General features: G+C 39.4%; 1 long non-coding RNA gene across 1 annotated transcript; it reads left to right on the forward strand.

Annotated features, from left to right (window-relative positions):
- Positions 1–1,829: 1,829 nt before the first annotated feature.
- Positions 1,830–21,307, forward strand: LOC135253814 (uncharacterized). The gene is made up of 3 exons (XR_010329691.1): positions 1,830–2,278; positions 11,909–11,957; positions 20,743–21,307. It is a non-coding gene; the product is annotated as an uncharacterized LOC135253814 (long non-coding RNA).
- Positions 21,308–21,520: the final 213 nt, after the last annotated feature.

The raw sequence follows: 21,520 nt of genomic DNA on the forward strand, positions 1-21,520 counted from the left end.
CTTGTGAGGTGATTTATAACAATTTCCCTTTCAATCTAACAAGGAAGGTGATACAGTTTAGACTAATACAGAGATGGATATTAAATTGTGAGTTTTATTGGGCATGTGTAAAGTTAAATATGATAAGCCCAACCAATGAAAAATAGTTTTATTTCATATATGTGAGCTCCATAATGTTTGGGACAAAGACATATTCTTTCTTGATTTGGCTCTGTACTCCATAATTTTAGATTTGTAATCAAACAATTCACATTGTTAGAGTGCATGTTTCCAGCTTTTATTTAAGGTTATTTTTTATACACTTTGGTTTCACGATGTAGAAATTACAACATTTTTATACATAGGCCCCCAATATCAGTGCATCACAATGTTTGGGACATATTAATGTTATTTAAATGAAAGTGGTCATTGTTCATTCAGTTATTGTCCTTTGTCTGCTTCATGTCTGTGACCCATAGACATTACCAGGTGCTGATTATCATCTCTGGTGATCCTCTGCCAGGGTTGTAGTGCAGTCATCTTCAACTACTGCTTGTTTTGGGGGCTAATTGCCTTAGGTTTTCTCTTCAACATCAGTCCTGGATCTAGACTGCTGTGATTGGGTGGGACAGACAAGGATTTTGGGGCAACAACTTTTTCTTCTAGGCACAGTGTATGTCATACAGTTTACAGGCCTGCATTGCTAAGTGATTGTTTTAAACTCGAGACCATTGACTCTGTCTTTTTCATTTAATTTTGTGCGAATGCCCAATTATGTGCTAATGGTCAAGAAGTTAACATCACACTCAGAGGTTGTATTAACGCAGGATTCAGCATTTTTTTGCACAGATTAGAAGAGTGAAAATTCAGGGCAAAAATACACTGCGCTCTATAAATGCAGATATTGGTCTGACATTTTTTTCGTTTATTGACCATAATATTTACACAGCCGTTGGTAGTATTGCAAGAAAGAGAAAGTGCTTCATTTGGATGAAAAGAGGAAAACAACGCATCACGCTCTCCAGCCAGATTTTTATTTTAAAGATAATGCATTTGATTTGTTTTCTGTGCGTGTCATCATTGTACTGTGGCCAGTTAAAACTCTGGAACATCAAAAAAGTTACTGTGCGTGATAACAGTGGTGCAAGCTAGTATTGAGCCTATTTTTATAAAGTGTATTTATTGAGCAAGATTTTTTTTCCGGCCCTCTCAGACGGACGCAAACATGTGCACACACTGCTCCATTAGGTTTACAGTAGACAATCTGTTGGGTAGTATGACTTAGGTGATTGGGTAAGGAGCTGGCCTGTGGCACAAACGGTCTATGCCGTTGTTTAGGGCCACAACCACTAGGGGGGCCACACGACCACGAGGGGGGGCCACACGAGCATAGTTCATCTAGATAAATACGTTATTTTTAATTAGTTATTATCCTTAGAAGAGGATTAGGTAATGGAATTTTTTGAGTTCTGACTTTAAAGTCAGAATTCTGAAAATAAAGTCAGAATTCTGAGATTAAAGTCAGAATTCTGACTTTAAAGTCAGGATTCTGAGAATAAAGTCAGAATTCTGACTTTAAAGTCAGAACTCAGAATTCTGACTTTAAAGTCAGAACTCAAAAAAAAATTGCACGTTGCCCTAATCCTCTTCCGTAATCCCCTATCGCGGAACTAACAGTATACATTTTAAATGAAATGGCAACAGAACATTTCATAACAATGTAATGTAAGAACGATTTTACCAAGCGAACCCCCTCGCCCCCTCCACCCGCTCGAACAGATTTGCTTATGGCCACCAAAATCCTGGGCCGGGCCTGACCCTAATGGTCACAGGTTCAATTCCCAGGCTGTACAATGCCGTTATACCCTTGAGCAAGGTACTTAACACCATGTGTTTGAGCCATTTATGTCATGAGAAAAAACGAACCACGTTAGTGACACCTATGGCCGTTTAGTCATACAGCTGGAAATGGAACCAGGCCCAAGGGCTCATTAGGAAACACCTGTGTCAAGAACCTGATGAACCAAGACGCCAAGAAGGATATAGTTTTCAATCTTACCTACTAGATTCTTAAGTTGTATCATTTAATTAAGATTTACCTCTTTGATTTAGTTTGTAATTCAGAAAACTTCGAATTTATTTTCATCTTTTTATCTATGTAAATTTTAATTTATTTTCGAGGGTATTATTATTATTTATCTGCGGCAAGCCATTAACACAATATATAGCCTACATTCATTCAATGAACTGAATTCCAAGCCTGGATGAAGATCTGCACACATCTAAGAGCTGCGACAAAGTAGGTAAAAATGCGAAGTGATTAGAAAATTGAGTTGAGCTTGTCTATACGGCGATGAGCATTTCAGAAAAGCTGCTACAACCTGCATTGCTTCAGTATATATCCAGCTGTATAAATGGATTCAATGTAAATGCTACGTAAAATTTGTATTTATTTTAAAGAAAAGTTGTATAAGTTGCTGTGGAGCATCTGCTAAATGTAATGTAACGTAGACATCAGAACCATGAATGGAGCTCAGCTCGGATAGTGTTCGGGTGCATGCTGCTCGAAACAGTCATCAAAACAAACAACACAACTAGCTTGACGGATAGCTAAAAGGTCTACACAACAAAGACAAAAATAAGCATAACTGGCCACAGCGGCTCACATAGCTTTGTAGGCTAAACTATGTATATGCATGCGTATGTTACTAATTTACAGATTTCCAAATCATCACTGGGTTAGGAGTTTACCTACCGGCTAGCTAGTTAGCAAGTATTGCTACAGCCATAACCTGCGTAAAGTTTAACCATTCTAGCTAGCTAAAATCGCCTTGCAATAAAATTCACCAGTTAAAGCTTTGACCCTTTCGCAATTCTCCATAGGGTTTCCTATGCAGGCACATTTCATTACACATTTGATTATTTTCATGCAAGAAAATATGACAGTGTTCAAGCTTGCTTTCAATATATAACAGTGTCTTTGTTAAATAGCTGTCAGTTGGTGATTCTCAGCCCCTATAAAATCAATGTAATTTGGCTAACAAAGCTAAAGGTAAAGAGAGAGTGAGCTGCGCATACACGCACTGGGAGAGCTAACCCTAACCCTAACCCCCCCCCCCCCCCCAAAAAAAAAAAAAATTATCACATAATTTGTGGTGGGTAGCCCAGCAGACCTGGGTCTAAAAATGTTGACATGATCAGACTTTTGTACAAAGAAAGCGTATCAACCATGATTGAAATGAGTTTTCTTATTGAATTATATATAAAACAGAAGGCACTTGTGGATTTCAGGCACATTCAATATATTTTTTCCATTGTGCTGGTAATTATCCAAGCATATTGAATGAGTGTGGATAATTATTCACACATATATTTATATGGATCAGTGTGTAGTATAGCTGTAGTAAAAGTGGTTCACTTGCTGATTAATCTGTCAAAAACCACAGTTATAGATATCACCACTAGATGGAAACCAAGCTCAAAAAGCAAGCCTCTTCAGACATGAGCTGTGTTCAGTCTATAAACTGTCATTCCTGGTTTGGGGATTTTTCTCTTAAATTGGCAATTCAGTGTCATTTCGAACTGAAATTTTATGACTGTAAATCTGACTTCTGTTCTCACTTGACCTGAAGTGTAATTAAGTCTAATCCCATATAGCATGTGTCATAGCCACAAGAATTTGTATGTACACATATCCACTTAAAACTTATCACAGGCTAAAGAATGTATATATTCAACCATATACAGGACCTTTAGGGTAGGTACATACTTTTGAATCACGCAAGCAAACCTCTATTTTCTTAAGTCTGCATAAGAAAACGGGTGGGTAAAACTACATTGCATAGAAGAGTATTCATATATATTTATACATTCATAACTTATTTCCAATGTGGACATGTTTTATACAGCTTGTACAGAATGTGATGGGCATTATCAAACAGATCAAAATCTTTGAGTACTGCATTGTAAACACACACACACATACACACACACACGCTTGAGATAGTTAAATGAACAAATGAACAGCCTAGAGACACACCAAACTAGAGCAGGTGCAGGAACCAGCCATGACAGATATACAGTCGCTAGCCCTAGTACCGTCAGCCACACTGACGCTGCCTGTGATATTAGTAGGTAGCTCCCCCTCCCACCTCCATTGCTCAGTGCATCCACTGTAAACCCCCAGAGGGAAAGTTACTTAGCTCCAGACAATCTGACATACTCTCGCTACTGCAAAGTAAGTGTTAAGGTGTCACCGCACAGATGGGAACTGGCCGCGGACGCAACTGCAGCGGGGACTTCCCCTCCTGTTTATCGTGTAGCTGCATCTCCACAGCGAGTGGAAGGAAAGGTGCCGTGTAGCGTTCAAAGTCCAGTCATTGTGGGAGAGCGATCTGGGCTCCTAACGCCCCCCTCCCCCCCATCTGGGCCCGGGATGAAAGGGGAGGTTGGAGGGCTCGGGGATTCCCCAGGCTGCAGACATGGTGGGGCTGCACGGCGCTGACCAACATACTGTCTGTCGTTTCCACGAACCTCTGCCCTCAACTGCAGAGAACAAGAAAAAAAAACTGTATTTTCCACAGAAACCCTTATTTACTTGTTGCTGAGACTCTCAACTGTTTACTTCACAAGTCAAAGTATGACTCAGCAACCAAAAATGCCCCAAATAAGCACAACACTTTAGATTGCAATCTGTGGGTATTGAGACGTCAATGTAGCTCCTGTCATAGTCTTCACATTAAAAGTAGAACTCTGGGAAAACTCATTGGTACCAATGGCTGGCTGATCCAGCAATTAAGTACTAGCAGCAGGGATCCTCAAATTAATGTAATTTGCTGCCGTTTTGGATTGGATTGGCAGCAAATTACATTTGGGCACTTGGTGGCGATGTAACCACCATTTCAATTTGAAATACTTAAACATTATGAGACCTGCGCTGACTGTCATAGACTTGAACCCTAACTCATGAATCCTGGAAAACAAGTTTACCTGAGGGCTCATAATTGTAGTTTTGTCTTTCCATTAGTTATTGTTTCCATACTATTTTTGAATGTCACTTCCAATTCAGTTTAGTCTTAGTTTAGTTACCTAGTAAATTGAACAGTCTATTAGAACAATGTTCCTGGGCCACTTGACAAATTCACAAGCCTTATCTGTCAAAAACTTTTAGGTAATTTCAATGTTTCTTTGGTGAACAGGGCCATCAACCACACATACAAACCCACACAGTAGAATGTCCTGATGAAGTTTTGGTTTATGGTTAGATGCAACTATGAATTTGCAGTGATATGTAAAGGTTTGGGCATCCCTGGTCAAAATGCATGTTCTGTTGTATCTCTAAGTGAGAAGTTAACATAACCTCTACAGGGTACAGAGTTAAAGATTATATATTTGTGCAGTTAATCTATTTCTGCTTATTTATACACACATTTCTATTATGTATGTTGGTTTTTTGAGTTGCCAGTTTCAATACATTTTTTTCTTAATATATAATAAAATAGTTCACTGTACCACAGAAAAACTGGCCAGCCATATATTTCTCTAGACTGAAAATAAGAAGCATAATAGGTATTTCCAAACAATAAGTGTCTGTCAAGTCAAATAAATTAAATGTTTTTTTTTAATCCCAGAGAACCCTGTTCCTAGTGTATATGCCTTCATCTTACACATTTATTATTTATAATAAATGATGCAACGAAACCAAAATTTCCTGCATTTTCAATGGTAGTGGCCATTTTCAATGTCTTCATTGAGGCAGAACACTGGGGGGTTATGGCTTATCTTTCACATCAAGTGTGTCCCACTGAATCATTGCACAACCTTAGAGTTGGAAAAGATCAGTTAAGAATGCTTCTTAATTAGTTTTTGTAATTTGTATTTGTCCTAATATTGTAGTGTAGTGAGCACTGGGGGCAGAGAGAGGCAGAATCCCCTGTGGCAACACGCCCACGTTCCCAGACTCACCTGACAGGTGACGCGTCAGCCGGGAGGGAGAGATAAGCCGGGGGTTTAGCGAGGGAGAGCAGAGCTTCCTGACGTGGCAGTCTGAGTGCATGTTTTCCAGAGCGATCTGCTCGAATAAAGTGATTTTTGCATACTTGAAACCCAAGCCAGTCGTTTTTCTCTGCAAAACTCCACAGTAGCTTGTTTTTCTCCCCTGTTTGGCTTGGCATAAGTTAGTAAATGGACTGCATTTATATAGCGCTTTTAGCGCTTAGGTGTCTTGCTCAAGGACACTTCGACACGCCCAGGGCGGGGTTTGAACCAGCAACCCTCCGACTGCCAGATAATCGGTCTTACCTCCTGAGCTATGTCAGGTCAGTTAGGTCAGAATAGTGTTCACTGTTAGCTGTACGAAATGAGTATCGTACCTTACTGAACCTGTGTTTTGTAGTTGTCCAATGACCGTGATATGCACTTTTGTACGTTACTTTGGATTAAAGCGCCTGCTAAATAAATGTAATGTAATGTACTTCTTTCAGCCATAAAAGTCCTGCACTCTCTCTTTTCATCTGTACTATCTTGATCTGGTCAAGTGTTACTCAGAAGTGAGGCCTTGTTTTGTAACTTGTGTTTTTCACTTGTGGTTTTCACATAGCATTACACAAGTGAATGAAAATAAATTTGTATAGTATAGATGATAGAATATTTCAGCGTGTTCTGCTTATGTTTTCTGGAAGCTGTATATTATGTCTTTATCATTACTTTGTTTTAGTCTAATAAACTGCCTGTTTCTGTTTCTGCTGTTTCTGGTTTACTGACTTTAGTACTTTTGATTTTTGATTGAGTGATTTATGATTAATTTTCCTTGCTTGTATTTTTTTCCTCTGAAGTAAATAAAACCAAAAAATGTTCCATATTTATGGGACAGGCAAGAATCTCTTTTCTTTTTGACATAATGAATTGACCTTAACTAAAAACTACAAGGAGTTTTTCAATGGGACATTTTAAAATGCAGGGAGACATTAGACATTAATGGGTTTTTCCAGTTAGGCCTACATTTAGAAATAAGGTCGATAAAAACAGGGTTGGAGGAATTTTGCTTGGCATTAGAATCAATTTTTGTTGTTTCCCCCCAGTTTTTACCCCCTCCCATTGGTGGAGTTTTTTTTTAACCTCAAAGGCTCACTTTTTGGGGGGTTCAGGCCTGGTTTTTGTTCAGTTTTTTTTCTTTTTGGTTCGGTTTCTGTAAAGTGGCTTTGTGACAGCATCTCTGTAAAAAGAGCTATACAAATAAAATATCATTTATTTGAATTGAACTTTAATTTTGTTGGAGCACGTAAACATAAATTACAGGTGAGCTCACTAGGCCTCTGGAAACATTTCCCTGCCCAGGGGTGACTCTATATCTTTCCTAGATTTCTGCTGGAGCTGTGGCATAGAGCTGTGGCATGGGTGTGCATGTTCATTCTGTTCTAGTCTGGCTTTTTCTAGGCTGCTCCTAGTTCTCGCTCGTTCTTGCTCGTCCCAACCACGGAGCTTCTCCACCCTAGCTCCCCAGTGGTGGAACGAACTCCCTGTTCCTCTACAAACCACTGAAGATGCATCTCCTCAGACTGTACCTGGACTAACTGTCACTACTCTGCAGGGCACTCCCAATCTAGGGTCGCTCTTATCATTTGAATCAGTCTAATTTTGTTCCTGTAGTACTTCCATGTTGTACTTGTATCGTTATCTTGATGTTGTAGCTCGTTGTCATGCTTCCTAGTTTGACCGATAGCTTTATGATCTAGCCCACGCTTACCTGACGAACTGGACTTAATGTGTTCATGGATATGAATAATGATGCATAATGAGTATTGTGCCTTACCGGACCTGTGTTTTGTAGTTGTTCCAATCACCTCTGGTATGCACTTATTGTGCATCACTTTGGATAAAAGCGCCTGCAAATAAATGTGATGTAAATAAATGTAATTTCGGGCTCTGGTAAAAGTTCAGGCCCTGGTGCTCTCATGCCAGGATTAATCCCTCCTCACTGGTCTCCCTGTCTGTGCCTCCAAACTTGAGACAAGTCTAATGTTATAAGCATTTTACACGCAGCGGTTTTGTAAACCAACATGAAGCTTTATTTGCCACATCCTGGCAATATGGCGTGGGCACTAACTGCTGAACAGAACCTTTAAGGCCCTAGGCGGCGAGGAAACTCATGTTTGCGCAACCAGCTTCATATACTTGTGAAACTGTGGTGAGCCTCTGGAATCTACACCAGTGAACTTGCATCCCCCAGGTATACAGTGAACCGCTGCAGACCCTGGTGCTCTCATGCCAGGATGAATCCCTCCTCACTGGTCTCCCTGCCTGTGCCCCCAAACCTCTGTGGCTAGACCAAAAATACAGATACACAGGTCCTTTACAACTGCCCCATGCCTTCTTATATTACACTCCTCATCGCCTCATTTCATTGACTACCTGTTATGGCTTGCATCAGGTTCGCCCTGCAGTACCTTGTGGCAATAAGCCCACACTGTACATGCCAGGAAAATTGCACTGTTCTGCAATCTCAGGGCAGATAGCATTCCCTTCCATGTGAGGAGACTGTTTCTGGGCATCATGCCCCAGACAGACCTGTACTGGGCCCTCATTGGTTAAATTAATTTTCCATAGCAGTTAGAACAGCTGAATCTCTCACCCGTCTCAGGTTGCATCTTGGCCCTTCTCCACTTGCCACCTCCTAGCATTTGCTTTTTGATTGTCAAGTGTTTTTTTTATTTTATTATACAGGCAGTGTCACTTGTGATTATAGATTGACTGTTCTTATTTGGTTCTAGGTTGGCTTACTTAAGCTACATTAGTACTTCACTGATGTTATACGTATAATGTCTGGGAGTTTTCTGAGCTTGGTCTGCCACTCTCGCTTTCAACTCAGATGGCTCTCTCACTTTGTGTCACTGTGAAAGAGTAAGCTAAATGACATTCATTTATGGATACAATGTATGTAAAGTTGAAAATGAATACTGTATCTTAAAAATACTAATTTAACAGCTCTAGTTCCTCCACCTCGCAAAAGGTACAGTTGAAGTCGGAAGTTTACATACACTTAGGTTGAAGTCATTAAAACTCATTTTTAACCACTCCACAGATTTCATGTTAGCAAACTATAGTGTTGGCAAGTCAGTAAGGACATCTACTTGGTGCATGACAAGTGATTTTTCCAAAAATTGTTTACAGACAGATTATTTCACTTTTAATTCATAATATATCATAATTCCAGTGGGTCAGAAGTTTACATACACTAAGTTGACTGTGCCTATAGACAGCTTGGAAAATTCCAGAAAATGATGTCATGGCTTTAGAAACTTCTAATTGACATTATTTGAGTCAATTGGAGGGGTATCTGTGCATGTATTTTAAGGCCTACCTTCAAACTCAGTGCCTGTTTGCTTGGCATCATGGGAAAATCAAAAGAAATCAGCCAAGACCTCAGAAAGAACATTGTGGACCGCCACAAGTCTGGTTCATCCTTGGGAGCAATTTCCAAACGCCTGAAGGTACCACGTTCGTCTGTACAAACAATAGTACGCGAGTATACACACCATGGGACCACGCAGCCGTCATACCGCTCAGGAAGGAGACGCGTTCTGTCTCCTAGAGATGAATGTGCTTTGGTGCGAAAAGTGCAAATCAATCCCAGAACAACAGCAAACGACCTTGTGAAGATGCTGGAGGGAACAGGTACAAAAGTATCTATATCCACAGTAAAACGAGTCCTATATCGACATAACCTGAAAGGCTGCTCAGCCACTTCTCCAAAACCGCCATAAAAAAGCCAGACTAAAGTTTGCAACTGCACATGGGGACAAAGATCTTACTTTTTGGAGAAATGTCCTCTGGTCTGATGAAACAAAAATTGAACTGTTTGGTCATAATGACCATCGTTATGTTTGGAGGAAAAAGGGTGAGGCTTGCAAGCCGAAGAACACCATCCCAACCGTGAAGCACGGGGGTGGCAGCATCATGTTGTGGGGGTGCTTTGCTGCAGGAGGGACTGGTGCACTTCATAAAATAGATGGCATCATGAGGAAGGAAAATTATATGGATATATTGAAGCAACATCTCAAGACATCAGCCAGGAAGTTAAAGCTTGGTGCAAATGGGTCTTCCAAATGGACAATGACCCAAAGCATACTTCCAAAGTTGTGGCAAAATGGCTTAAGGACAACAAAGTCAAGGTATTGGAGTGGCCATCAGAGTCCTGACCTCAATCCAATCGAAGATTTGTGGGCAGAACTGAAAAAGCGTGTGCGAGCAAGGAGGCCTACAAACCTGACTCAGTTACGCCAGTTCTATCAGGGGGAATGGGCCACAATTCCAGAAACTTATTGTGAGAAGCTTGTGGAAGGCTAGCCGATACGTTTGACCCAAGTTAAACAATTTAAAGGCAATGCTACCAAATACTAACAGAGTGTATGTAAACTTCTGACCCACTGGGAATGTGATGAAAGAAATAAAAGCTGAAATAAATCATTCTCTCTACTATTCTGACATTTCACATTCTTAAAATAAAGTTGTGATCCTAACTGACCTAAGACAGGGAATGTTTACTAGGATTAAATGTCAGGAATTGTGAAAAACTGAGTTTAAATGGATTTGACTTCAACTGTAGCTCACAAAGCAGAACCATGCATACAAACAACCAATGGCTTGACCACAATAACCACACATAGTTGAGAGAAACAGGAAATCCACAGTGAAGAACACCAGGTGTTACTGGGTGAAATCAGGGCTCAAAGGTGGAGAAGGGAACTTCCTGTGCCCCAGAATTTACTTAGTTTAAACATATTCACTTTACCATCATACCCTTGTTCCAGATTCAACCACAAAAGAAACTAACACTAAAGAATATACATTTAGTATAGAACTACATTTATTAAATTCCATAATTCAGCAGCAAAGTACACATCTTAGAATGAGTGATAGAGTCAAATGGGTGATTTCTTTGTGGGCTGTAACTTGTTCACACAACACAATTCAAGGTGAAAATTAGTTTTAGTTGTGCCACTTGATAAGCAGGAAACCTGAAGACCCTGGCTGAAGCCAAAAGCATATCTATGATTGTTAAATATTTAATACATTGGGGAAAACATTTTCCCATAACATCAAACAGCATCAAATATAGCATTAACAAGTTTATAGAAACAAACTTGTGAGACTAAGTCTAATATTATAAGCAGTTTACATGCAGTGGTTTTGTGAACCAACAAGCAGCTTTATTTGGGTGCCCAATGGCAAAGAATGAAAACTAAAGTTTGCCAACTACAGTAGCTTCCTGGCAATATGGCACGGGCACTCCTGAATATGTTTTCCATTGAGTTCAACAGGAAAATGAATCAGGAGAAACAATGCTTGTAGTCTCTACTGCATATCTGGCAGCAGCACGGTGGTTTGAGGCTCATTTGATACCTTGGACCCTTGATGACTTAAAGCCATTCAGCCAACAAATGTGTTCCATACTGTATCAACATAATTTACAGCTGAATCTAGTCCCACCCCCCAATTCCCATAGAGATCCATTTAAATGCAAAGAGTTTTTGTGTCACTTTTAGGACAACCTGAAAATAAGATATCCAGACTCTGATGATGTTGACAGGTCACAGGCATCAGGAAGTCATGGCATGCAAATGATATGCCACAAAATACAAGACATGACCTTTATTTGACATTATGTTATTTTGTCTACAGTAAAAGTGAATTTCCCTGTTTCTAGCTTTTCCCCAAACAGTTCACTGCAGCAAAAGTAAACAAGCTAATGGTGGCACAGGAGGTCTCAGGAGTGCATTTTTTAAATTCTTGCTAATTTTCTGACCAATGATTTGTTGTTAAGACCATTAAAAGCTTCATTTTTTTGCCATTTATTATTTATTTATTTATTTATTTATTTATTTATTTATTTATTTATTATTTTAAACAAAAATGTATTTGTTCTCTGTAGGTCTTCCAAGCTCCCAGATCCCCGATCAGACTGCTGCACTTGACCACAGGTATCCGTCACCGTTGCCACGTATAACATAAAAAATTCCATGTGTACTAATAGCATTAAGAACCTGGCCACAAAGAGCACGCATTTTCTCCCACAGAGGCAGCTTGTCTGCACCTTTAGTGTTCTTAGTTTGTCTGAAAGGCGTTCTTTTTCGAATTGCTCTCTTGGCCACCCCCATATCACCTTTATAGTACTGACCCACAGGCACGCAGTCATTCAATACTTACTCCCCCATTTTCGGACACTGCAGCCCACGTAATTTCAACTTTAACATTCCTGTTAAAACATGGCTACAAATGCATAACTGTTATTGATCCAAGCAATGGTATAAAAATGATTCTAGCTACAGCAAGTAATATTCTGCAAAGGTTCAGCAGTTCTTATTATCCTCAATCAGGTTTCCCTTCCTTAATGAAAATAATGGTCGCAGGCCCTGCGATGCAGGGGTAGTGGTAGGGGTATGGTAACCCTAAATGGCCTCAGTACTGCAGGGATATCCACCGGCAACTGTAAACCTGACGTGTTGCACAAACTGTATAATAGGATAAACTAAACAACCCAAGGACTTACGATTTCGACCAAAATTCCACAACCGTAAAGGTACTTTTAACTGGCCATAAACAACACCACGGTTGAGTGCACCCTCCTGAAATGACATGTCTGTGAACATGACTGGGCATTCAATAGAGTGTGCTTTGTGACTCCTGCTAAGGGTGCTGTTGGATATCAATCTCCTCCCGTTGAGAAACACCGAGATTATTGTGAACACTCACATTCCATAAAACCTATTGAAAGGCTACGTGAGAGCTAGCCAAGGTATTCAGACATTTTCTGACACAAATACAGAAAATGGACAAATGCCCCTTGTAAAGGTTTGTGGCCTCTCACAGTTAATTCAGGACTGTTGGTGAGTAGCATGAGAATATGAGAATGTCACTTTCTTTCACAGCAATCATATTTACCATCAGGTAGATTAAACGCAGATTGCTACACAGTTTCAGAAGGCTGGTGCCAAGTATAGTAGTTTGATTTTGATGATGCCCCCTTGCTAATAGGCTAAGCTTCCCCACAGCCTCTCCCTGCTCTCACCCATCTTCATGCCCCTGCTTTTTCTGAGTAGGCCATGCATTGTGTACTAAACCCCTGGCACATTTAATGCTGGACTGAATTTTCACCAGGCTGATACAGTGAACCACTGCTGGGAATCGACTAAGCTGCCCAATTCCTTGCTGCGAATGGGGTTTTCCACCACACAGAGTACTGTTCACATACTGGATGAGGCAGCTATCATTTCATGTCGAAAGGAATCAGCAAACTCTTTTCACTTTTTATTCAACAACATTTGGGGGGACAACAGACCGTCCTACGTTAACCGGAAAGTTGGAAGTTTGTATGTTTATAGAAGAAATCATTTACAATAAATCACAGATTGCCGTTAAAGGCTTTGATCTCCTCTCTGTTTTTAAGCTCAGAAGATTCAAAAGTACAATGATGACAAAGCATTTAAAGCATTGAAGCTAAAATACAGTAGATTGTTGATTCATTTCATACCCCAAGCATATCCATAGATGAAACATAATGTAACAGGCCCTAATAAAAATACAATAGCACAGTGGGAGGGCAGGGTATTTTCTGACCTTCAAAAAAGAACCCAGAGAAAACTGTTGCTGTCGCTCTTCAATCAGATCTGACTCAGTTTCCAGGATTAGATAAGTACTCAAACACCAAATATTACCCCAAGAAAGTGTGTTCACACTAGATTAAGTTCCAGAAAGGTTTCATCATCATACTGAAGTACCAAAAACATCTCCCCTGTTGTCCTCTGGGACTCGGTTGATAATAAGTGAAATGTATGACTTGTCCACAAAAACTGAGATTAAACCAGCTAGGTAGAAATTTAAAAGGGATTTAGTATGTAAAATTATATGCGAGATTTTTCGCAGAAATGATCTTTGGATAAAAGCGTCTGCCAAATAAATTTAATGTAATATAATGATATTTAAAATAGGCATTTAGTTTTTAGAACAAATTAAAGACACAGGGTATATGTTTGTAAGGACATGTGGAAGAACATGGGTGAATTATTGGAACTTCCCCACCAAAGTGTGATTCTGTCCTTAGTGTGCTGTGGGACCTCTGATGGGGCCCACTTGGATCAAGCCAGCACTGAACGAAATATTTCTAAGCAGCCTTCTTGCTAGAGAGAACATGAAACCTACCAAATAAGTGCAATACTTAGAATAAGGAACTGGTATCGAAATGAACAGAGCCAAACCCGAGGGGACCTGGACTAAGTACTGATGTGTGCTGCATTCTCGGTGCTGGAAATGAGCAATTCTGTCTGTGGGCAGCAAATGTGCGTGAGGATACAGAGAAAATGACTGCAATGGCTGAACAGCTTAGGACGATCTGATTTGTCAAGGTTGTTCACAGAAGAAAAACAAAGCTACTGGGTGGATTCAAGAAAACTCAAGCCCCCTAGAAACAAAAATGGCCACAAAAAAAGCTAAGTGACAATGGCTTTTCAATGGATATTTACAGTGAACTTAACTATATGACCATGTTAACCCTCCTATTATGTTTAGGGTCAGTTTGAACCCATTTAGGGTTTACTGACTATAAAAACGTGGTTAACCTAATTTTTTCCATTAGATTTTTCATTAATTTTCCTACTTTTATGTGGAAATCATAGTAAACATAACATTAACTCAATGCATTGGTGTTGTTTTGGGTCATTTTGACATCAAAATAAATGCTCATATCGCTCAAGATAAATTCTGACACTTAATTTAGCTAATTGTTTAGGTTTAAAATAACTTTTATTCTCTTATTCACACACAGGCAATCAAATTAGGATATGACACAATATTAACAAATTAATTAGAAACAAATATTGCAATATTGAGAAATTTTTCTGCATGACCTCAGCATATATTCCACATTGTTATAACTGGAAGAGCTATAGTCACTTAATGAACGCTGTCTGTGTTCATACCATTACATTTTCTTCATCCGAAGCATCTAACCTAATAGCCTCTAACTCCCACAATAGATGCATCAACTGTTGCAACCCTTGTTTCCCCATTCCACATTGCATCATGGTGAAGACTATAATATTATGACCTCCATCCACTTGGTCAGTTTAAGGAACATGTCAATTACACCAAGGTTGTAGGCTATGTGGTTTTATAGCAGTGTAATTCACAGGGAGCTCCTCACTGTGTTGACCTGAAACTGACCTGTGTTTAACTACCTTTTGATGAGTCATGCTTCTACTCTACTTTCACTCTTTCTAGCTCCTTTATTTCAGCCGACAACAGAAAGAGTGCAACAGTGGTCTACAATAAAAATACATTTATGGACATTATAATATTTAAAGATATAATTCATTCGTATACTGGGACTTTGGTCATATTTCAAAGGTATGACAGTACTGCTGGTAATATAATGCTGGCGATGATAGAAGTTTCACTTTGAATGTTTGATCCAGTTTTGAATCCCCTTCTGAAGCCATATAAATGCAATTTTTCTGCTGTCAAAATTGTGTTTGTGTCTGTGATCCGTGTTAGTGCATCAGATTTTGCTTGGGGAAAAAGGAAATAATTTATAATTTAAGCTTCACGAACCTTTTTGTTAAGCCAAGTACGAATCAGAAATACAAGTGTACAAGCTGAACCTGCATGCACTTGGAATTCTAAAATATTATTGAAGAACACAAAGTTACACTGCGAAAAACCGAAATGCAGTTTCATTAAGGGGGCTGGTCAGCCTTAAGATACGCATGTGCAGACGCAAGTCAGTAACCAAATGATCTGAAGCAGAGACCTAGGAGGAACTAGCTTAGTTGAGCAAAACATAAAGGGAAATATACAATTAATAATGTATTACTTGTTAGTGATAGCTAGCTAAGTAACTAAATCATCTAACCGATGAGCTTAGCTAGCAAATATTGGTAGGAAAACTGTTTTAGCTGCTTGTGAGTCGATGTTTAAACTCATGCTTAGCACACTACAATTGACCCCAGGAAATTTGATTTTGTGTTTTGGAAATATAAACAACAATGCTTTTTTAAAATTCAGACTCGCATAACAAACCATGTTTTAAAGAAAAAACAGGTGCTTTGCCATTCATTATGTCTGGGATTATGGGAAGAAATTAATATTCTTGGGCTTAGGTCAGGATCAGGTCAAAGTCGGTTGGGTATTGCTTACAGATTCAGGTAGGCCCTTAATACGTGCCCTTAATACATAAACCATGCTAGAAACGTGCATTATGAAGTGAAATCTAAACATCAACGTTTTAGTGAGATTTAAAGTATTGTTTATGGACTTGTCTCAGGCCCTGTTCAGACCTGGCATTAAATTGCGTCTTGGGTGATCCGATCGCAAGTGGACAGCTCTAACTGCAGGTGTGAATGCACCCAAGATGCACTGAGATCCGATCACTCAGACAGACCACATTCGAAGGTGGTCTGGGTCGCATATGGCCACATTCTTTTAGCAGTGTGTACTCGAATGCGTCCTGGGCCACATTGAAGGACCGTCTAGTCAACTGACGTCCTCTGCGTAAGCGGAAGTACGTACTCATTCGCGCGCCAACGGCGTCATATTAAAGTGCGAAACAACAAGAAGAAGACACACTGAATAACGAGATAAACGAGACAAAGTTTTAAAAAATGATACCATATCATTCTACAGTCAATATCTGGGACTAAATATACAACCTTACCATTGGTTTTACGGATAGAGATGTCCCTTTTGAGACTGAGTGGTCATATATTGTCTTGGACAACCCGTTATGTGAAATATACAGGCATTTGTGATGCCTGGGTACCTTACAAAATAGCTGTGCGTAATACCACAAGTGTTGTTTACGGCGTTGTTGTCCTTTTTAGTACAGTCTGGCTTGATTGACAATTCATTTATTCAGTAGGTGAGAGTATAAGCATTCACTTTGTGGTAGCAGTAAAATACGCTGCACCTAAAGAAATGTTGTCAATGATTTTTCGTAATTTCTTGAAAAATACTATTATTATTGAGGACTTTTGGGCATAGCTACGCCATATGTTTGCTGATATACCTATCTGACATCGTTTTCTGGAGCGAAACAGAAGCGGATAGAACTGTATCATTTTGGTTGGTTCGTAAGCTGGCTTTGTCCACGACGTTTGAAAATTTCGAAAAACGCATAGAGACATATTACTAGTGCGTCAAACATCTTTGGCGATTTGGTTTGCCTGGAACACGCCAAGGAATAGACCCAGTCTGTTTTTGTTTTGATTTTGCCCGCCAAGGTCTTTGCAAACTTATTCTTAATCTTCTTCTTTTAATTTCCGACAGACTAGGCTGGCACAGGTATTGCATTGCTGCCTCTCGCCGGTTGAAAACAACAACACATTTGGTCTTTGCAAACGGAAATGATGTACGTGTTTATTTGCATATTGAGTGGGGACGTGACATCCGATCACAAGTGGACACTCAAGACCTATTTTTATACAGTCTGTGCTCGAGATGCACGTGGAGGCGTATTCTGATGCCAGGTGTGAACTGACATCCGTCTCGATTGAATCTAGACACAATCTGGATACAAAGTGCAGGTCTGAACAGGGCCTCAGACTCTTTCTTATCTACGACGTTAAAGGTACAAGTTAACTTTATGACCATTTTGATCGGCGTTGTGTGTATGCTTCAGTTCTCAGCTTTCATCTGATATGTTTACTTTTCCACACCTTATACCCTTGTTCTGGAAGCTTGTGTTGCACCATGTGTATCCTGTCACACTGGATAAAAACTAATCTGCTAAATAAATAAAATACTTTACCTTAAGCTATTAGCTCATAAAACAGCCATATATCCTCTGCCAGTGTGCAGAGACCCAGCCAATGGGTGGAGGCCAAGTTGACTGGGATTCTTACTAACTCCTAAATATTTTGATGTCACACATCACAGTCTAGTGACATGAGTACAATTTTTTTTTTGTTGGCATATGCGTGCTGTGCCATGATGTCATATTCTCCAGTTGGCTTCCATTTTCACATTCCGTCTGGTCGACTTTAACATGTCTGCATATGAATGCTTATGCAACAGTCACTCAGGCAGTTTCATTTTCGATGGAAAAATCTACCTACAATGAGGAAGGGATCCAACAGTGGGGAGGGTAAAAAAAAAAAAGAACAGGAAATGAAAAGCCACACGTCTCTATCTGCCATGATAATGCAACGACTGGTGTCAATTTACATATGGTTACAGTGCACACTGTCAGCTTTTATTTAAGGGTATTTTTTGCACGTTTGTTTCACCATGTAGAAATGACAGCACTTTGTATACATAGCCAGCATTTCAGGGCACCATAACGTCTGGGATATATTAATGTTAGACAAATTAAAATAGTCATGTTTAGCACTTTGTCACATATCCTTTGCATGCAATGACTGCTTTAAGTCTGTGACCCATGAACATCATCAGGTGCTCAGCATCAGAGTAACTTTTTTGGTGATGCTCTGCCAGGCCTGTACTGCAGCCGTTTTCATCTCCTGCTTGTTTCAGGGGCTAGTTTTCTCTTTAGCATTTGAAATGCATGTTCAGTCGGATTCAGATCAGGTGAATGACTTGGCCAGTCAGGTATTTTTCTTTGAAAAAATATTTGATTGTGATCCAGTACCTGTGGCAGCCGTGCATGCCCAAAACATAACCAAAGGCAAATTGTTGCTTTTGATTCTTGGACCCTAGGATTCGCTACTTGCAGCTATATTTAAAATGTGTGGCTGTAAGTGAAACAATTAAAGTAGTATGACTGGAACTCCATCCACAGTATAAGTCTTTACATCTGTAATGAAACACAAATGATTCTTCAAGTGGACACCAGCATTTTAAAATTTTTATTTTTGTTTTGTGAGCAGTATGCAACACAGGGGCTCATATAAAATGTGTACATAATGTTACGTACATATCCATTCATACAGCAGGATTTGCATTGGTAAGATTGCATTATAACATCCTGGATGGTAACACACTCACAGATATCCCTAAGGCACCACTTATTGTGTCTTAATGTGTCTGTTACCCATGTGCACTGTAGCCCTGTGTGTGTGTGTGTGTGTGGCATGTATTAAATACAGTGACACTCAAGATATATTACTCTTATCTTAACAATATATGTGAAGCCCTCTTAAAGGCATACATGTATGAAATTACATTTGCCTTTTGATTATTTTTTATTATTCAATTTACTTCCAATCAGTGTGTGTACATAACAAATACAAATCACAAAGTACCCTCTTTAAATTTATTCTAATGACTTTCACATTGGTTTGGGTATTGTCAGGATCGCATATTAGAGAAAAAAATTGATATTAAATTGATCACATTAGGGACCCTCCGCTCTGTATAAGTTTTTAAGATTTTAACATGAACAACATGATTCCATACTCTTGTCAGTGAAGAGATTAATGTTGCCCATATTCAGTCTCAGTGTGCACACGGTAGTGTGTCTACATTGTGCACAGAGGTACAGAGTACACCAGACCATGCAGGCTGTTTTTGCACCAGTTACATTCACGTTCAGTATCACGTTCACATTCAGTTACAGTCACAATGTGGAGCATGATGCTGTGCCAGGTGAGCTACTAGGGTGTAGAATACCTGTTGCCCCTCTTCTGAAGTCCACAGATGCCCCAGCCCAAGTTTGAAATCGTGGAACAAAATCCCTTGTCCCTTTAAAGTTCATAAATGTGAAACACGGTCTTTTCTAGATTAGGCTTCCCCATGTTAATTTTAACATGTATCTTTGTGGTTTTCTTCATATTCTGTAATTCACAGGCAAAAGAAGCACGGTTGTCACAGAATGTTGTGTTAGCAATTTCATCATCGCTTCTCAATTTCTTCAAAAGCCAGACAAAATCATTTGGCGGGTTTTTCTGCTTCTCTTCTGACTTCCAAATTAGGCCATGGATGAAGTAATTCCCATCTTTTGGCACAGTGAAAACCTCATAAACGCCTTCGTGTTTATCTGGGATTGGATAACAAAAGGACAATTAATCATACAGTTCCATTTACATGCACCTGTTTCATGCATAACATCAGCTTATGCTTCTTTGACTACATACCTGTATTTCTAGCCATTGTTTTCTTTTGTGGCATATCAAGCTAAATTTCCTGAATTCTGTAGTTGTATGATCCACGTATCTCGGAAATGCATTAAAAATACTGATGGGAAACCATCATGGCAAGGACGTGATTAATCAAAATTCAGAAAATGACACCCAAAGGTTGATGTTAATTTCTGTGCTTACAGCTTTGTAATAAGTTTATTGCAGGGTTGTCTCTTAAAACAAGGACTTGTATAGCTTCTGTTCATACTGTTGTGGTATGTTTGTATGTATGGTGCTAATCTAACCTTACTGTATCTACCATGTTTTAAATTACTCTGGATAAGAGCGACTGCTAAATAAATATAAAAACAAATGTTTTTTTTGTTAACAGTGGGATCAGACACACTAGCTCTCCCCTTTCCTGCCACATTTTTCTATTTAGAAAGAAAATAAGGAAAAAGCTGAATGGCACTCACGTATAATGTTTCTTTTCCATTTACTTGTGGTGTGGTTGTTGCATCCAGTAGAAACTTTGCTTCCAGTCATCTGCAAGCCAGTCTTCTCATCAGTGCATTCTTGCTTCTGTATATACATACACACACACCAAACAGTTGATTTTGACGTGCCTGACATAATGGCAAACAGACATGATGGCCTGCTTTATTGGCATTGACACTTATTTGGTCCTTATGTTCAGAGACAACCGGAAGACTCCAAATGCAAATTCCACGCCAAGAATCAACCCCAGATCTTTTACTTGCTTTCTTGTGCATGCACTAATGAAACAGCTGAGAAAGAGCTGAGCAGCCAATTGTCCAATGCCATTTGTTCCCCCAAAATGGGGGGATGGGACTATGTATAGCAGTGGTCTCCAACCCTGGTCCTGGAGAGCTACAGGGTCTGCTGGTTTTCATAGTGACTCTGCACTTCATGAATCAAGTAGAACAGTTGATTACACAGTTAACTCACCTGGTGTCTTGGGTCTCAATTGGGTGCTGATTTTAAGGTGAAAACATAAACCAGCAGACCCTGTAGCTCTCCAGGACCAGGGTTGGAGACCACTGATGTATAGAAAGGGCCAACATGAATGTAAATACCTCCATGTTCATTGTTTCATTTCAAATCCGATGTGCTGGAGTACAGAGCCATAACAACATACATTGCGTGGCTGTGCAAATAAATGCGGGCTGCACTGTACATCTCGTTGAACAAAATGTATGACTAAAGTGATCGCTTTCCAAATAAAAGTAACTCACACAGTGTTTATTTTTACTTTTTTTATTTAAACCATGAAACTATAAGAAAATCATTTTGCAATATAGTACTGACCTGTGAATACATCTAAACTTTGGGACTTCATTTTTTAATGTATCTAATGTAATGGATAATAATAATAATAATAATAATTACAAAATTGCCTTAAAAAATATAATGCAAATATTAACACTAATAATTACCTGGGTACAGTAGAAGGT

This window comes from Anguilla rostrata, chromosome 4 (genome assembly GCF_018555375.3).
Source record: "Anguilla rostrata isolate EN2019 chromosome 4, ASM1855537v3, whole genome shotgun sequence".
Lineage (NCBI taxonomy): Eukaryota > Metazoa > Chordata > Actinopteri > Anguilliformes > Anguillidae > Anguilla > Anguilla rostrata.